General features: G+C 41.6%; 1 non-coding gene across 1 annotated transcript; it reads left to right on the forward strand.

The window, feature by feature from the left end:
• The first annotated feature begins 6,694 nt into the window (after nucleotides 1-6,694).
• On the forward strand, nucleotides 6,695-6,800 carry LOC141609820 (small nucleolar RNA R71). The gene has a single exon (XR_012527729.1). It is a non-coding gene; the product is annotated as a small nucleolar RNA R71 (small nucleolar RNA).
• Nucleotides 6,801-15,809: the final 9,009 nt, after the last annotated feature.

Below are 15,809 nucleotides of genomic sequence, written 5' to 3' on the forward strand. Positions count from 1 at the left end.
GCTGTTCGCTAATCCGCGCGTTCCGAGACTGAAGACGCTCGTCCCCTGAAGGAAGACGCTCGTCCACCCCTTAAATCCGCTCATCTTCCCCTCTTTTTGCCCGAGCGTCTTGCTCCAAATCCGCTCGTCTTCCCCTGCTACAATCCGAGCGTCCCGAGACCAATCCGCTTGAATTCCCCTGCTAAAATCCGCCCGTCCCGTGCTAAAGACGCCCGAATTCCCAGGCAGTCCCATTTCGTCTTCTACAAGCTTCAAGGAAGGATGCACATCTTTTTCTAGATACCGGAGTCTCCCTAGAGACCGGAGTCTCCCTAAAGAGACCGGCGATTCCTCAACAAGGGACTTAATCGTCATTTAAGCCCTTAGTTAACCCTAATTCATGCACCTAATCCCCACTATAAATACCCCATTTGTAATAATCAAACCATCAAGTTTTCTTAGATTAAATCAAGCTTTCTTAGATTATATTAGGAGTAGATTAGAATAGATTAATCTCAATCTTTCCACAAATCTCACATTAATCTCTCCTTAATTATTGTTCAAGTTTATTATTCAAGTTCATCACTTTTGGGTAATTGAAGATTATTGGGTTATTATTGGAGGATTGACAACCCTTCATCAATCAATCAAGTTTCTTCTATTATTCTTTGCTTTATTATTTGGATCATCTCAAGTTTGGTATAATTCCTTTACTCTTTAATCTTTATTGTTCATTTCTTCATTCTATTATCATGTTTATACTTGTTGTGATGATTGACACCATTAATGACATGTTTCCCATGATAATGAGTGAGTAGTCTCTTAGCTAGGATTAGTGGGTAATTAGGGAAAACCAACATGAGATTGATTAATGCTTAATCTAATATGTTTTCATAATCAAATTGCTTGCTTGTTGTGATGTCAACTTTATGCACATGTTATGTTTGATGAAATGCTAAGCCTATGAATCCTTGCATTTACAACCATATCTTATCTACTCTACTTGACTTGTAAGATATAAACCAACTCGAGTCTTGTTAGACCATGCATAGAAGTTGAATAGGAGGAAAGTAAGTCGACTTGTAGGTGTTGTACAATCTAATCGATTCGGCTCCGGGACCCAACTCTTCCTATGAACCGTAAGACATAAACAAACTCGGTTCCTTCACAACATTAATTGCTTGCAACTTTGTAAACATGTTTGTATGATCAACACCATGAATCCCCTATGACCCCATGATATCCTAGCACTTTTAATCATTTGTTTACATCTTTCCTTTTATTGCTTGTTTTACTTTATTGCTTGTATTAGCCTAAGACACAACTACAAACCCAAACAAATTGTGACACTAGCATAAATTGAGATAGATAGACTTAGAACCCAAAGCACACCGTCCCATGGATCGACCTCGACTTACCGCTAACTAGTTGTTTTTTGAGTATTATAAATGTGTTTGATTGGATGTGACCAGACGACATCACCCCCACATCACCAACCCTCTGGGATCGGACGGTGTCGCCTCATGTGATACTCGTATAGAGGGAACAAAGTGAGAGCTATGTCCCGCTCCATACGAGCTTGTCTCTCTGCAATCTCAATCAACAAACCGTCACGGCGCCCTTGGTCCATGACCGAGGACGCCTCAAAGGGTGGAGGAGGTACAAAATTAGCCGGTAGGACCGGCTGTGTCTGTGTCTTGTCAATAGGTGCGGGAGTAGGAGTAGGGGTTGGGATAGGAGTGGTCGTGGAAGGCTGGTCACTCGCGGAAGGTGTAGACCTCTCTCCGGTCTCAAGTCTACGCCGCTTCTTAGAAGCGGGTAAGGTAGTAGGTGGTCGAATCGGTAGGTGGTACTCGGGTAAAGGTGGTGGTTGGACGCCCCTTGCAACAGTAAGCAAAGGGACTAGGCGAGGGAGAGTGGTGCAAGGTAGGTCTACGGACAAGGAACCATCTATCTTCTAGGTCCGGTAATCAGAAGTCAGCCAGGTTTGAGAGTGCATAGACGCTAGGCTCAGGTACCTATCTCCCTCTATGTACGGTAGGTCACGAGGCAAGGCAGGGAGGAGAGAGCGGGCAAGAATGGTGGCTATGCCACCGCAAACGATAGTGCCCGCGATCTTCTCTCCCTGAGCCTGGAAGTATTGGGCGGTCAAGTATGCGATGTTGAGGGTAAAGGGACCCTCACAGTCGATGCTCAGGTAACCGCCTAAAATAAAGAGCTCGTTGTTGTTGATGTTGTTTGGCTCCTTTCGGCCAAAAATAGTACTTCCCATCAGTTTGAGGAAGTAACGGGCGGGGGGAAGGTGGACCTGAGCGAGCTTTCGCTCGGGAAAGGTGATCCGGGCCAAGGTCCGCCAAAGCTGACGGAGGACCTTCCTAGGGGCAACAGTGGCGCCCGTAAAGGAAAGGACGAGTCTAGTGCGAAATTCCTCCAATGTCATAGAAAAAGTCCGGTTGAACAACCGGAAGGACACAGAAAGACTAGTGGGGGCAGCATCGTGTGCCCCGGAGGAGAAGGTGAAGGAGCGGAAGAACTCAAGACTCAGCTCCCTAAAGGTATGGCCACCCATAGTGATAAGTCCGGCCATTCCCGTGCCTCGTAAAAGCTCACAAACCGGCTCATAGAAACCGAGCCTCTCAAGTGACGTACGGCAAAGGAAACGCGTAGGGAGAAACTCGCAGTCAACTAAGTTATAAAATCTAGCACGATGTACACCATTAACAAAAGTTACCTGCGGGTACTCAGGGTGGGAGTCAAGAGTGTCATCCACTCGGATAGTAACCGTGCCAGCCGAGACGCTAGGAGCAGGTGTCGCACGACCACGACCACGACCGCGACACCGGCCTCTATAACCTGAAGTAGAAGCCCGTCCTCTGACGGGACGAGGAACTAAAGCCGCCCGGTAAGGAGCTGTGATTGCGGGTGACCACGCAGCAGGGGTGGTCACCGTACCTAAAGTACTAGCTGAAGCTGGTATAGAAGAAGTAGCAGAGACTGCCACAGAGGAAGAAGGGCTAGCAGCAGTGCTAGCAGCTGTGGCTGAAGTGGTGGCTGAAACGGGGCTAGCAGCAAAGACAGTACCAGCAGCACTAACAAGGAAAACAGAAGTAGAGGCTGTGGTGCTAGTAGGTGCGGAGGCGGTGGTGGCAGCAGTCACCACCGTCTCAGACAAGGATGGATTGACGGTCGAGCTAGTAGAAGGCATAGAGCTAGAGTTCATCCTAGTCAAACAGGGCAGGGGAAAATGATAAGAAATCAGCAATGAAACAACAGAAATAATTGGTTATTTTTGACAGCAGAAAGTTCCCCATAGACAGTCGAAAACTTCGACTGAACAGCCCATATTTCCCAAATTTTTCCTCAAAATTTCGAGCTTAGCAGATAAACAGTGATATGGTGAAGGGTAACAGACAACAAATGAAGCGATAACAACAGAAACAACCCAATGTCAGTCGAAAATTTCGACTAAAATGAACCCTAATCACAAATTTCCCAAAAAAATTGGAATTAAACATGTGAACATCAATGAGGTAAGGGAATTAATCACCAAGTAAGGCAAATTAAGCATAGAATCACAAAAATAGTCGAAAAATTCGACCTAAAATGAAATCCCGAAACCCTAATTCCTAATTATCTTCATAAAAGGCAAAATTAATGCAATTAAAAGACAATGAAGAGTAGGAATTACTTACTTGATGATAAGGGACCTACAAAGAGCAATTAATCGACACAAACAAGCAAATTTGGGCGATTTTCGACCGAAAAACCGCAATCCCTAACTCCTCTAATTGACCGTGTAAAACAACAATAATCTAGGGGAAAGTAGAGGGCAAATGTCGTTTAATTAGCAAGGAACAAATTGTAGGTGGTAGATTTGGTATTGGGCAAGATTAATGGAGATTTTTGGGGATTTTTATCGCAAATGGTGTTGGGTAAGTGAAGAATGAAATAGAAAATGAAATAAGAAGAAAAAGGAGGGAAGTTAAAGAGACTTCCTGCGTGTGATTTGCAAAATTACTCGATCGAGAGCTCTTGTATGCATTTCACTTGATCGAGTAAACATTTACTCGATCGAATACTCCCCTTTTTAGCTTTTATCGATCGAGCACTCTGGAACCATTGAGCATATTTCACTCGATCGAGTACAAAAAGTACTCGATCGAGTTCTTTTCCTCGTGTAAGCCCTTGAATTTGCGTGTAATCTCCCCAAACCTGCATAAAAACATCCGCAAAAATATCCTAAAATACCAAATATAAATAGTAAAAGTCTATAGTCTTCTAAACTATTCTAAAAATGTCTAAATTATAATTGTCCTAATTAAATGCAATAAATAAAATCCGACGAAAATTAAAAATTGTTTATACAATTTGTTACACGGGGCATTTCCCCGCTCACTTCTCAAAGCAATTCAGCAGCCCCTCGGAGGGCTTATGACTGGAGGACGTCACCTCATCAACATTAACCGTCCTCTTCATTCTCCACGAGCTTGTACTTGAATCATTAGGAGGAGAATAGTTGACGTCCACATACGCGCAAACTTTCCTCGTCCTTAATCCTTTCTCACCCGCTTTAGTATCATCACTCCCACTTTGATTGACTGTAATTGTACCATGACCATTGACAACTCCTGCATTATTTTCATCTGTACCTGCAGCAAGGAAAACAGACGAACTCTCCTCCTTTTTGCTCTCAATATGAGGCGGAGGGGTCACAATAGCAGCCTAATATTCCAAATTTTCATTTGGAGTGTCAATAGGAGGGTCAGTAGAAGAGAGGGCATTGCAAGGCTGAGCTTGCATGGAAGCCCTTCGGGACTTAGACTGATGGAATATCAATTCCTCGTCCCCAACCTGAAAAGTCAATGTCTTGCCCCCGACGTCTATCACTGCACGAGCAGTGAATAAAAATGGTCTCCCTAAAATGATAGGGGTATGTGTGTCCTCGGGGATGTCAAGTACAACGAAATCAACGGGAATAAAGAATCTCCTGATCTTAACAAGTATGCCTTCTATGACACCTAACGGCCGCGATATACTACGGCCGGCCATCTGAACAGTCATATTTGTGCAATTAAACTTGGTCAAACCAAGTCTCTTAACAAGAGACAGCGGTAAGACACTCACGCTAGTGCCAAGATCGCATAACGCGTTATCAATTAAGTGGGTACCAATATGACACGGAATCGAGAAACTACAGGGGTCTGACTGTTTGGGAGGTAACTTATTATGAACTAGGGCCGTCCCTACCTCGGTCAAAGCTACCGTCTCATGATCGTTAATGTGCCTCTTACGTGATAAAATTTCCTTTATAAATTTAAGGTAAGAGGGCACCTGTGTCAGCAATTCGGCGAACGGAATGGTGACTTGCAAGCTTTTCAGGAATTCGGCAAATTTACCGAACTGTTGATTAGCCTTTGTGTTCTGTAGTTGCCTCGGGAAGGGCACCGTAATGGGTATTTCGAGCCCCTTGTTCCTCTCTTCCAACGTGTCGGCAGGATCAAGCTCTACATCCTTCGATCGAGACTTCTTTCCTCTCGAACGGGGTCTTTTAGGCGATATTTCACTCGATCGAGCACTAGAAGGCTCTCGACCAAGGTCTTCTTTATCAGCATCACTCGATCGAGCAAACATATCACTCGATCGAGCAGAATCCTCAATAAAATCACTCGATCGAGCTGTTTGTTTTACTCGATCGAGCTGTTCTTTTTCCTGGTCACTCGATCGAGCGGAAATTCCACTCGATCGAGTCCTTTCTTCAACTTTTTCACTCGATCGACCACCTGAAACCAGTCGATCAAGTATCTTCTTTGTCGTCAGCTCTTTTTCATCAACAGTACACTGTTCATCAGCAGTAATTACTTTCCTCGGGTCTGATTTCAACAATTCCGGTCCCTCATATGAACGACCGCTTCTCAGATTTATTAAATTCACCATCTTGTGTAGATTCTTACCAGCTTGTGACGGTAAATGACCCTGCTTCCTCGTGGATTGGTTCGTGGCTAACTAGGCAACTTGGGTTTCAAGTGACTTAATAGATGCTTCTTTTTGTTGGTCACTTAGCTGCCACTACTTTGTCAAAGACTGCAACATCGTCTTCAACTCAGATAACTCGCTCACCCTACCTGAGGATGATCCACCGTGATTAGGTGTAGGAAAGGAAGGAGGCTTTTAAAAGCCTTGTTGAGCCTTATGAGGAGGGACATACGGCTACTGCTGCTGCTGCTGCGGAGGGGTAGGATTGAGCACATTTTGACTTGTCCACCTCAAATTGGGATGGACTGCCCCTTGGTTATTATAATAGGAACCCCCTCCTTGCCTGTATTGTTGAAAAGCAATGACCTGTTCCTTCTCTGTAAGACAGTCAATAGCAGTATGACCGTCGTTGCTCTCACATCTCTCACATGTGACGGTCTCCCCTCTAGTAAGCAAATGGACCGTCTGAGGCCCCCCCGCAGAATACATCTCCAATTTATCAAAACGAGCATTCATGGCTTCCAGCTGAGTTACGACTGCCTTATCAACCGCGTGAACTATTCGAATACCGTCCCTCGGGTTCCCATACTCGGCACAATGGGTCGCCATTTCCTCAATAATGGCCCACCCCTTATCATCATCAGTATTCTTTTGGAATCTTCCGTTGGATGATGCGCCAAGTATAGCTCTATGGTCATCGTACAACCCATTGTAGAACTGATTGGACAGAAACCATGGATCAAAACCATGGTGAGGAAGAGACCTCACAAACCTCTTGAACCGACACCAAGCTTCATAGAAAGTCTCATCAGGTGCCTGCTTGAAACTAATGATCTTTGCCCTTAGCTGATTGGTGCGCTGCAGAGGGAAATATCTCTTATAAAAAGCAAGAGCAAGGGTCTCCCAGTCTATGATCCCTGCGGTCGTACGGTCCAAGTCAGTCAGCCACTCCCTGGCTGAGTCAGTCAAAGAAAAAGGAAATAGCACCTCCTTAATCTTGTCTTGAGTTGCCCCCTTTGTGGCGGGGATAGTAGAACAGTAGTCCATAAAGACCTCCATATGCTTCATCGGGTCTTCACCTGCCACACCTCTAAAGAGATTTCTCTCCACCAGATTGATATAAGACGGACGGATGTCAAAAGTATTCCCATCCTCAGTCTGGAGATTGAAACCCTTAGGAATAGATGATGCTTTAGGCTCCGAAGGACTTGCAATATTCGACATCTTTACTGGTTGGTTTACAGAACTGAGATTATCTTCTACTAAAGATTGATCTTCTGTAAATAGGAAATGTTGCAGCTCGGGTTCAAAAGTACTCAAGTCTTCCTTTCGTGATTCTCTTTGCAGACGGAGTCTATGCCTGAATAGTTTCTCTGGCTCAGAATCAGCTGAAACTAATTCCCTGAGACGGATAAAATAAACGAAACAAAAACAGATAGGGAAATTGCCTCCCCGGCAACGGCGCCAAAATTTGACAGGGCAGTCGTATACCTATAAAAAATAACTAACTAAACTAACTATATAGCTAGGGAAGTCAGGTCGATCTCCTCAGGGAGGCAAGATATCTGTAAAGAGTCCGTCTATTTGGTCACAAAATGAGGGGGGTTTATAATTGATTTTCTAAACTAAGAGGTGTAAAATAAAGAGAAGCAAGGAAAGAGCAGTGAAGGCACAAAATAGTGATAAACTATCAATAAAGAAGGGACATGTCAGGACTTCGGTTCACTACGGTAGTCCAGTGACTCAACTGCAAATAACGTAGATAAATTACTGTGATATGGATATGGAAAGGTCCTTCCAGTCCACTTTTTACCCTAGATTCCCACTAACTTAACTTCCGTCCTTGTCAGGGTAGTCTACTGTTCATAGCAGGTCTATTTAGTCCAATCTTTCGATCCAGGATTAAATTTAACCAGATTAAAGGGTGACTCAGAAGCGTGCACTCAACTAAGTCGGTAAATACAGTTATATTGCCATGGGGACAGAATCTCACAAATAATTCATCTAACCTATTCACTATATCGTCACATTTTTACCGTAGATCCCCTAATCCCAACATGAAATAAATTAGCTACTCATGCTATTAATATTATCAAGACTAATAACAACGAAATAACTAATATTAAACATGACAAAACAATAATAAATGTGCATAAATGAATTAGGACAGAAATTAAAGGGAACAAAACAAGTAATTAAAGTAAATAAATGAAAGATTAGGACTAAAGAAGAGAGATAGATTACAATCGCAAGAATCCGGCGTAAAGAACAACTAAATCCGAGCGAGAAATAGTCCGAAAGCAAAGTTACAGTAGAGAGTTTTGAGAGAAGAGAATGTAAAGCAGTAAACGTAATTCCTAGATGAATAATAGATGATCCGATGCCTAATGACCTAATTATTGTGCGTTTAAATAGAAATAAGCTAAGTCCATAAGCTAAGAGTAAGTTCACGGACTAATTAAAGCCCATTAAAGACCAAACCACTCGATCGAGCAGTTTGAAACAGCTCGATCGAGTACTTCTTCAAGCAATCTACTCGATCGAGTAGAAATACCACTCGAACGAGTAACTCTGAAATCCAGCACTGTCGATCGATTAAAATAAACCACTCGATCGACCAACTCAGCCACAAAAACCACTTGATCGACCAATAAAAAGGGCGATCGAGTACTCTTCCTCTAAAACAGCTCCAACTCGTAGCCGACTGCTTCGTAGACCGTTCCTTCACGAATCCCAATGCAAGATCTCACTCTGAAAAATCTCGTCTCCTCAAAATGCATGCAAAGTAGGACGAAAATGGTACGATTCCACTACTTTCACGTTCATTCCTACAAAACGGACAAAACGAACCAAAGTAGCCAATTCGGGGCATAATGCGATATAAACAGTACAAAAGTACATGGAAATACGTGCTAAAATAGGCTAAAAAGACTATACAAAATGCACTTATCCAAAATTTGACAGGGCAGTCGTATACCTATCAAAAATAATTAACTAAACTAACTATATAGCTAGGGAAGTCAGGTCGATCTCCTCATGGAGGCAAGATATCTGTAAAGAGTCTGTCTATTTGGTCACAAAATGGGGGGGGGGGGGGGGGGTTTATAATTGATTTTCTAAACTAAAAGGTGTAAAAGAAAGAGAAGCAAGGAAAGAGCAGCGAAGGCAGAAAATAGTGATAAACTATCAATAAAGAAGGGACATGTCAGGACTTCGGTTCACTACGGTAGTCCAGTGACTCAATTGCAAATAACGTAGATAAATTACTGTGAGACGGATATGGAAAGGTTCTTCCGGTCCACTTTCTACCCTAGATTCCCACTAACTTAACTTCCGTCCTTGCCAGGGTAGTCTACTTTTCATAGCAGGTCTATTTAGTCCAATCTTCCGATCCAGGATTAAATTTAACCAGATTAAAGAGTGACTCAGAAGCGTGCACTCAACTAAGTCGGTAAATACAGTTATATTGCCATGGGGACAGAATCTCACAAATAATTCATCTAACCTATTCACTATATCGTCACATTTCTACCGTAGATCCCCTAATCCCAACATGAAATAAATTAGCTACTCATGCTATTAATATTATCAAGACTAATAACAACGAAATAACTAATATTAAACATGACAAAACAATAATAAATGTGCATAAATGAATTAGGGCAGAAATTAAAGGGAATAAAATAAGTAATTAAAGTAAATAAATGAAAGATTAGGACTAAAGAAGAGAGATAGATTACAATCGCAAGAATCCGGCGTAAAGAACAACTAAATCCGAGCGAGAAATAGCCCGCAAGCAAAGTTACCGTAGAGAGTTTTGAGAGAAGAGAATGTAAAGAAGTAAATGTAATTCTTAGATGAATAATAGATGATCCGATGCCTAATGACCTAATTATTGTGCGTTTAAATAGAAATAAGCTAAGTCCATAAGCTAAGAGTAAGTTCACGGACTAATTAAAGCCCATTAAAGACCAAACCACTCGATCGAGCAGTTTGAAACAACTTGATCGAGTATTTCTTCAAGCAATCTACTCGATCGAGTAGAAATACCACTTGAACGAGTAACTCTGAAATCCAGCACCGTCGATCGAGTAAAATAAACCACTCGATCGACCAACTCAGCCATAAAAACCACTCAATCGACCAATGAAAGGGGTCGATCGAGTACTCTTCCTCTAAAACAGTTCCAACTCGTAGACGACTACTTCGTAGACCGTTTCTTCACGCATCCCAATGCAAGATCTCACTCTGAAAAATCCCGTCTCCTCAAAATGCATGCAAAGTAGGACGAAAATAGTACGATTCCACTACTTTCACGTTCATTCCTACAAAATGGACAAAACGAACCAAAGTACCCAATTCGGGGCATAATGCGATATAAACAGTACAAAAGTATATGGAAATACGTGCTAGAATAGGCTAAAAAGGCTATACAAAATGCACGTATCATCAAGCACACCCAAGTTTTCTAAGTCATCTTGACATATGAACTTGGTAGGCAAAATAGTCTTCCTAGTAAGGGATAAAAATGCTTTCCTATGAGAATCGGTTAAGAAAGTTACCTCCGAAAAATCTTGCAATTGTTCTATAACCGGAGTAGGTGTAACTTCCTCAATAGCAGTTGCAATCTCTTGACTTTCCACCCTTGGTTGATGCACTACCAAAGCTATTGAGGCAAGAAGAGCTTGTTGCCTTTTGGATAAATTTGAGGTTTTGGGTGTCTTGTTTTCACCTTTTGTTCTTGCCATATTGTTCTCCTTGTCAATTTTGTATCAAAAAACTAATATTGTGCTTGAATGCTCCTTGTTTCCTCAAGCTTCAATCAATTCCCAATCAATTTTAGGATTTTTGAATAGTACCCAAACCCTAGAATATTGATTTAATTAGTGAGGATTTTGATGTTTGGATGGTCTTTTGTTGATAAAGGAGTAGTTTAATCTTGATTTGAGGAAGTTTTGTTCTGATTTTGGTGAATTTGGTTGAGAAATTTGTGTTTTTGAATGAGGGGATTGAGGGTTTTGAGGGAGAAAGGATGTGTGTTTGTGTTTGTAAAAGATAGAAATGATTTGGGGAAGGAGGAAGTAACCCGTGTTTTTGTTAAGTAGCAGCTCGGGACGCTCGGCTTCAACGAGGGACGCGCAGATCCTCAGGCAGTGCACTCTGAAATTTTTAACCCGTGCTGGGACGCGCGGATCCTGATAAAGACGAGCGGATTTATGCTGGGGACGCTCAGCTTCTCCTGGGGACGCTCGGATTTACAAACAACGTGAAATTTAAATTTTTGAGCATGCCAGGACGCGCAGATCCTTGCCAGGACGAGCGGCTCAATGTCTAGTATGGGCGTCTTGTTTATGATCTGTGCAGATTTCGTAACAGACCCCTTCTTCAATTCCAGCATTCCCAAAAAACCCGCGTCCTAAGGCCAGGGCGCTCGGATGCTCCTATGGGATGCCCAGATTGTCAGAAGCTCGAGCGGATTCCCTCCTGGGATGCTCGGATTCTCCTCTGCACCCACGAGCTCAGTTTTGCCCGTGGGGATATCCTTTTCTCGTATCGTCCTTTCTTCATTTCCTTTGTTCAACATTGTGGGTGCACTACGAAGGCTCGGTTTGCCTAGGCATTTGCTATCCCCACACTAGATCAAATACTACATATCAAAACACATTAAAATACCTCCCTCACTTTCTCTCATGTTGAAAATCTTGATCAAAGTATGAAATTACAAATCAAAAGTGACAAAAATACAATAAAGGAAATAAAATGCTAGTTAAGGGTTAGAATATTTACAAATGGTGGTTTAGGTAGGACTCCACCAAACTCTCATTCTTTGACGAGACATTAAGGGGGCAAAGCCAAAGTGTTGTTGATGTTGCTCAACACCTTGTAGAAGTAGTCGAAGGCTTGTTCATTTTTATTATAAAGATCTTGCATAGATATTTGCACATTTTGTTCTTCATGGTGGTGACCCATGTCAAAGTGATGACAAGGATCAACAAAGCCTTGGTCTAAGGTCATAGCATTGCCAATGTAGGAATTGACTAATCCTTTAAATTCGTCATCCCATAGACCATAAACTTCGCTAGCTTGTTCCCCAATGGTATCATGAGTTGACAAAAGCAACTCTTCTTCCTTGTTGTCATGGGTAATGAGGCCTTCTTTATTACTTGTCATGATTGGTGGTGAGCTATTCAAGCTCTCAATGTTGAGGAAATTTTCTTGCTCTCCGGATAGGGCAACTTGAAGGTTATCCACTTTCTTCTTCCATATGGGTGGTGATTCTTTACCCATGGTGTGATCTTTGCATTGAGATGCTAACTTCTTCCTATCACTTTCTCGGCTATAGTGATCGATCTTGAAACATGTCTCATGTAGTTGAGGAGCTCTCATTGGTTTGCAAGATTGAAAGTGATTGTCTCATCCCCCACTTCAAGTGTGAGCTCTCCATGTTTCACATCAATTACCGCTCCCGCGGTATGCACGTAAGGTCTTCCTAAAATGATAGGAATGTTGGAATCCTCCTCCATGTCTACAATGACAAAGTCTACCGGGATGAAAAATTTGCCAATTCTCACTGGCACATCCTCCCATATCCCTAAGGGTGTCTTTGTTGATCGATCCGCCATTTGAAGTATAATGTTGGTGCATTTGAGTTCTCCCATTCCTAGCCTCTTGCACACCGAGTATGGCATGGCACTTACACTTGCTCCAAGGTCACATAATGCTTTGTTGATTGTAGTGTCGCCAATGGTGCATGGACAAGAGAAACTTCCCGGATATTTGAGTTTTGGAGGGGAACTTCCTTGTAGAATAGCACTACTCACTTTGGTAAAGGCTATAGTCTCTATTTTTCGGATGGATTTCTTCTTGGTAAGAATGTCTTTCAAGTACTTTGCATAGGCCGGAACATGGTTGATCAATTCCGTGAATGGGATTGAGACTTCTAAGTTCTTCACAATTTCCATGAACTTTCCAAGTTGCTCATCAAACTTAGGCTTATCTTGACGACTTGGGAATGGAAGTCTAATCACAATAGGCTCTTTCTCCTTAGCCTTCTCTTCATTTTTCTTCTTTGAAACTTCATTAGTGGTGGGTTCTTCTTCCTTAGAGTTCTCCACAACTCTTTGCTTATCACTATCATCCACAACATCTTCATCAATTGGCTTCTTCGGCCCCTCATATCTTGTACCACTCCTCAAATGGATGACACTCACCGTCTCATGTCTTGGAGGATTACTTTGAGGTGGTAGTTTCCCCTTTTGTCTTTGAGGTCTAGAAGATGCTAATTGGATCATTTGAGTTTCTAGCATCTTAGTGTGGGCTAGTATGTTGTTGATGGTGATGTGTTTGGATTGGATATCTTTTGCATTTGGGTGAAAAATTCTTGTTGGTTCTTTTGCATTTGGAGGACCGCTTTTTGAACATCAAAGCTTTGGTCATTGGTTTGATTGTATGAAGGTTGATTTTGATAACTTTGGCTTTGATTGTAAAAGGGTCTTTGAGCTTGATTTCTCATTGGAGGTGGGGTGTATTTTGGTTGAGAGTTTTGAACATTTTGGCTCTTGTATGAAAGATTTGGATGAAATTTGGTATTCTCATTGTAATAGTTGGAATACGGGATACCATTCTTGTATGCTTGGAAAGCATTCACTTGTTCACTTGTTCCCCTACATTCACTTTGCTCATGTCCCAAAGTTCCACAACTTTCACATACTCCACTTGGAATTGAGGATGATGCCACCATAGCATTAACATGTTGTTTGGGTGATTTGGAAGCTTCATCAAGCTTAGCCATGGCCTTCTCAAACTTCAAATTTATGGTGTCAATATGTGCACTTAGTTGAGCACCCAATTGTGTGATGAAATCTACCTCATGCTTTCCTCCTCTAGTAGCCTTTCGAGGCCTACTATATTGTGAATTATGAACTACAATTTCTTCGATTTTGGCTCATGTTTAATTGTCATCAACTTCGGTAAACATCCTATTGGATCCCATATTGAAAATGTTGCGGGAGTCTTCATATAGACCGTTCCAAGATTGTTGCACAAGGAACCACTCACTATGCCCATGGTGTGGACAAGAACGACAAGTGTCCTTAAATCTCTCCCACGCTTCATACAATGATTCTTCATCCCTTTGCTTGAACCCGATGATTTGGGCTCTCAACATATTGGTCTTCTCCGGAGGATAGAATTTCTTGTAAAAGGCAAGTGCTAGTTTCTTCCATGAATCAATACCAACGGTAGCCTTGTCTAGGCTCTTTAACCATTACTTTGCGGTACCGATCAAAGAAAAAGGAAACAATACCCATCGGATTTGATCTTGAGTAACTCCGATTTGAGAAATCGCATCACAATAGTTACAAAAATTCTCCATATGTGAATGAGGGTCTTCACTAGGCATCCCTCCAAATTAACGTCTCTCAACTAATTGTATGAATGCGGATTTGGCAATGAAATTACCGGTTAGATGTGGTGGTGTAGGAGTACCATTTGGTTGGTTCTCCTTAATTGGTACGGAATGTGGAAAATTTAGGCATTATGTGTTGATTTTGTGGTGGATTTTGTATTGGGTTATCCTCTCATTCTCTTGCAAAAGGGTTGGTGAACTCAATGTTATTTGGTTGAATGTCCACAATCTCTCCAATACCTACAACTCTTGAAGTACCTCTAGCAACTCTTCTATTGTTGGTTAAGGTCCTTTCAATCTCGAAATCAATAGGTAATAAATTACCTTGTGATCTCCTAGTTATGCAAAACATCAAACAACTCGAAAATAATTAGAACAACAACCTTGAGGAGATTGACTTCCCCAAGGTAAAGAAAGACACAACTAAAAATAATTCATGAAAATCGAATCAATTTAACACCGTCCCCATCAACGGCGCCATTTTTTGGTCCGATTCAAACTTGTCGCCAAAAGCTACCAACCAAAACAATATTTATAACTTCAAAAATTACTTTTAGTAAAGAGGTAACTAAAGGTCGGATCCCAAGGGACGGGTATTGATGTAGGATTCTCAATTGCAAATAGCTATGTCTTTGGGTGTCATAATTTGGGTTGAGATGATGTGTAATCTAAACTAATCAACAAAATGAAAGTAAAGTGATGGAAATAAAGCAAGCAAATAAAAAGGGAGTTGTAAACAATTGATTAAAAGCACTAGGGTGTCATGGGTTCATAGGGGATTCGTTAGAGTTGATCATACAAACATGTTCTCAACTAGATGCAAGCACTTATTGTTGTGATGGGATCGAGTTAGTGTATATCTTACAATCCCTAAGAAGGTTTGGGTCCCGGAGCCGAGTCGTCAAGACTATACAACACCTACAAGTCGACTTAATCCTTCCTATTCAACTTTATGCATGGTCTAATGAGGCTCGAGTTGGTTTATATCTTACAAGCCTCATTGATGAGATAAGAGATGGGTAAAAAATGCAAGGATTCATAGGCTCGCATTTCATCAAACATAACATGTGCATAAGTTGAAATCACAACAAGCAAGCAAATTAATTATGAAAACATATTAGATTAAGCATGAATCAATCCTCATGTTTGTTTCTCCTAATTCCCCATTAACCCTAGCTAAAGAACTACTCACTCATGATCAAGTTTAGCATGCTAATAAGGTTGTCAATCATACTAACAAAGCAAAACATGATGAATAAATGAAAGTGATTAACAATAATTAAACAAGGGTAAAGAGAAATTATACCAAATAATAAAGCAAAGAATAATAGAAGTACTTGATGATTGATGGAAGGTTGTCAATCCTCCAAATAAACCCAAATAATCTTCTAATTACCCAAATAAAAGGAAGAACAATAGAGAAATTAAGGAAAGATTAAGATGTGATTAA

The sequence above is a fragment of the Silene latifolia genome, chromosome 10 (assembly GCF_048544455.1).
Source record: "Silene latifolia isolate original U9 population chromosome 10, ASM4854445v1, whole genome shotgun sequence".
Lineage (NCBI taxonomy): Eukaryota > Viridiplantae > Streptophyta > Magnoliopsida > Caryophyllales > Caryophyllaceae > Silene > Silene latifolia.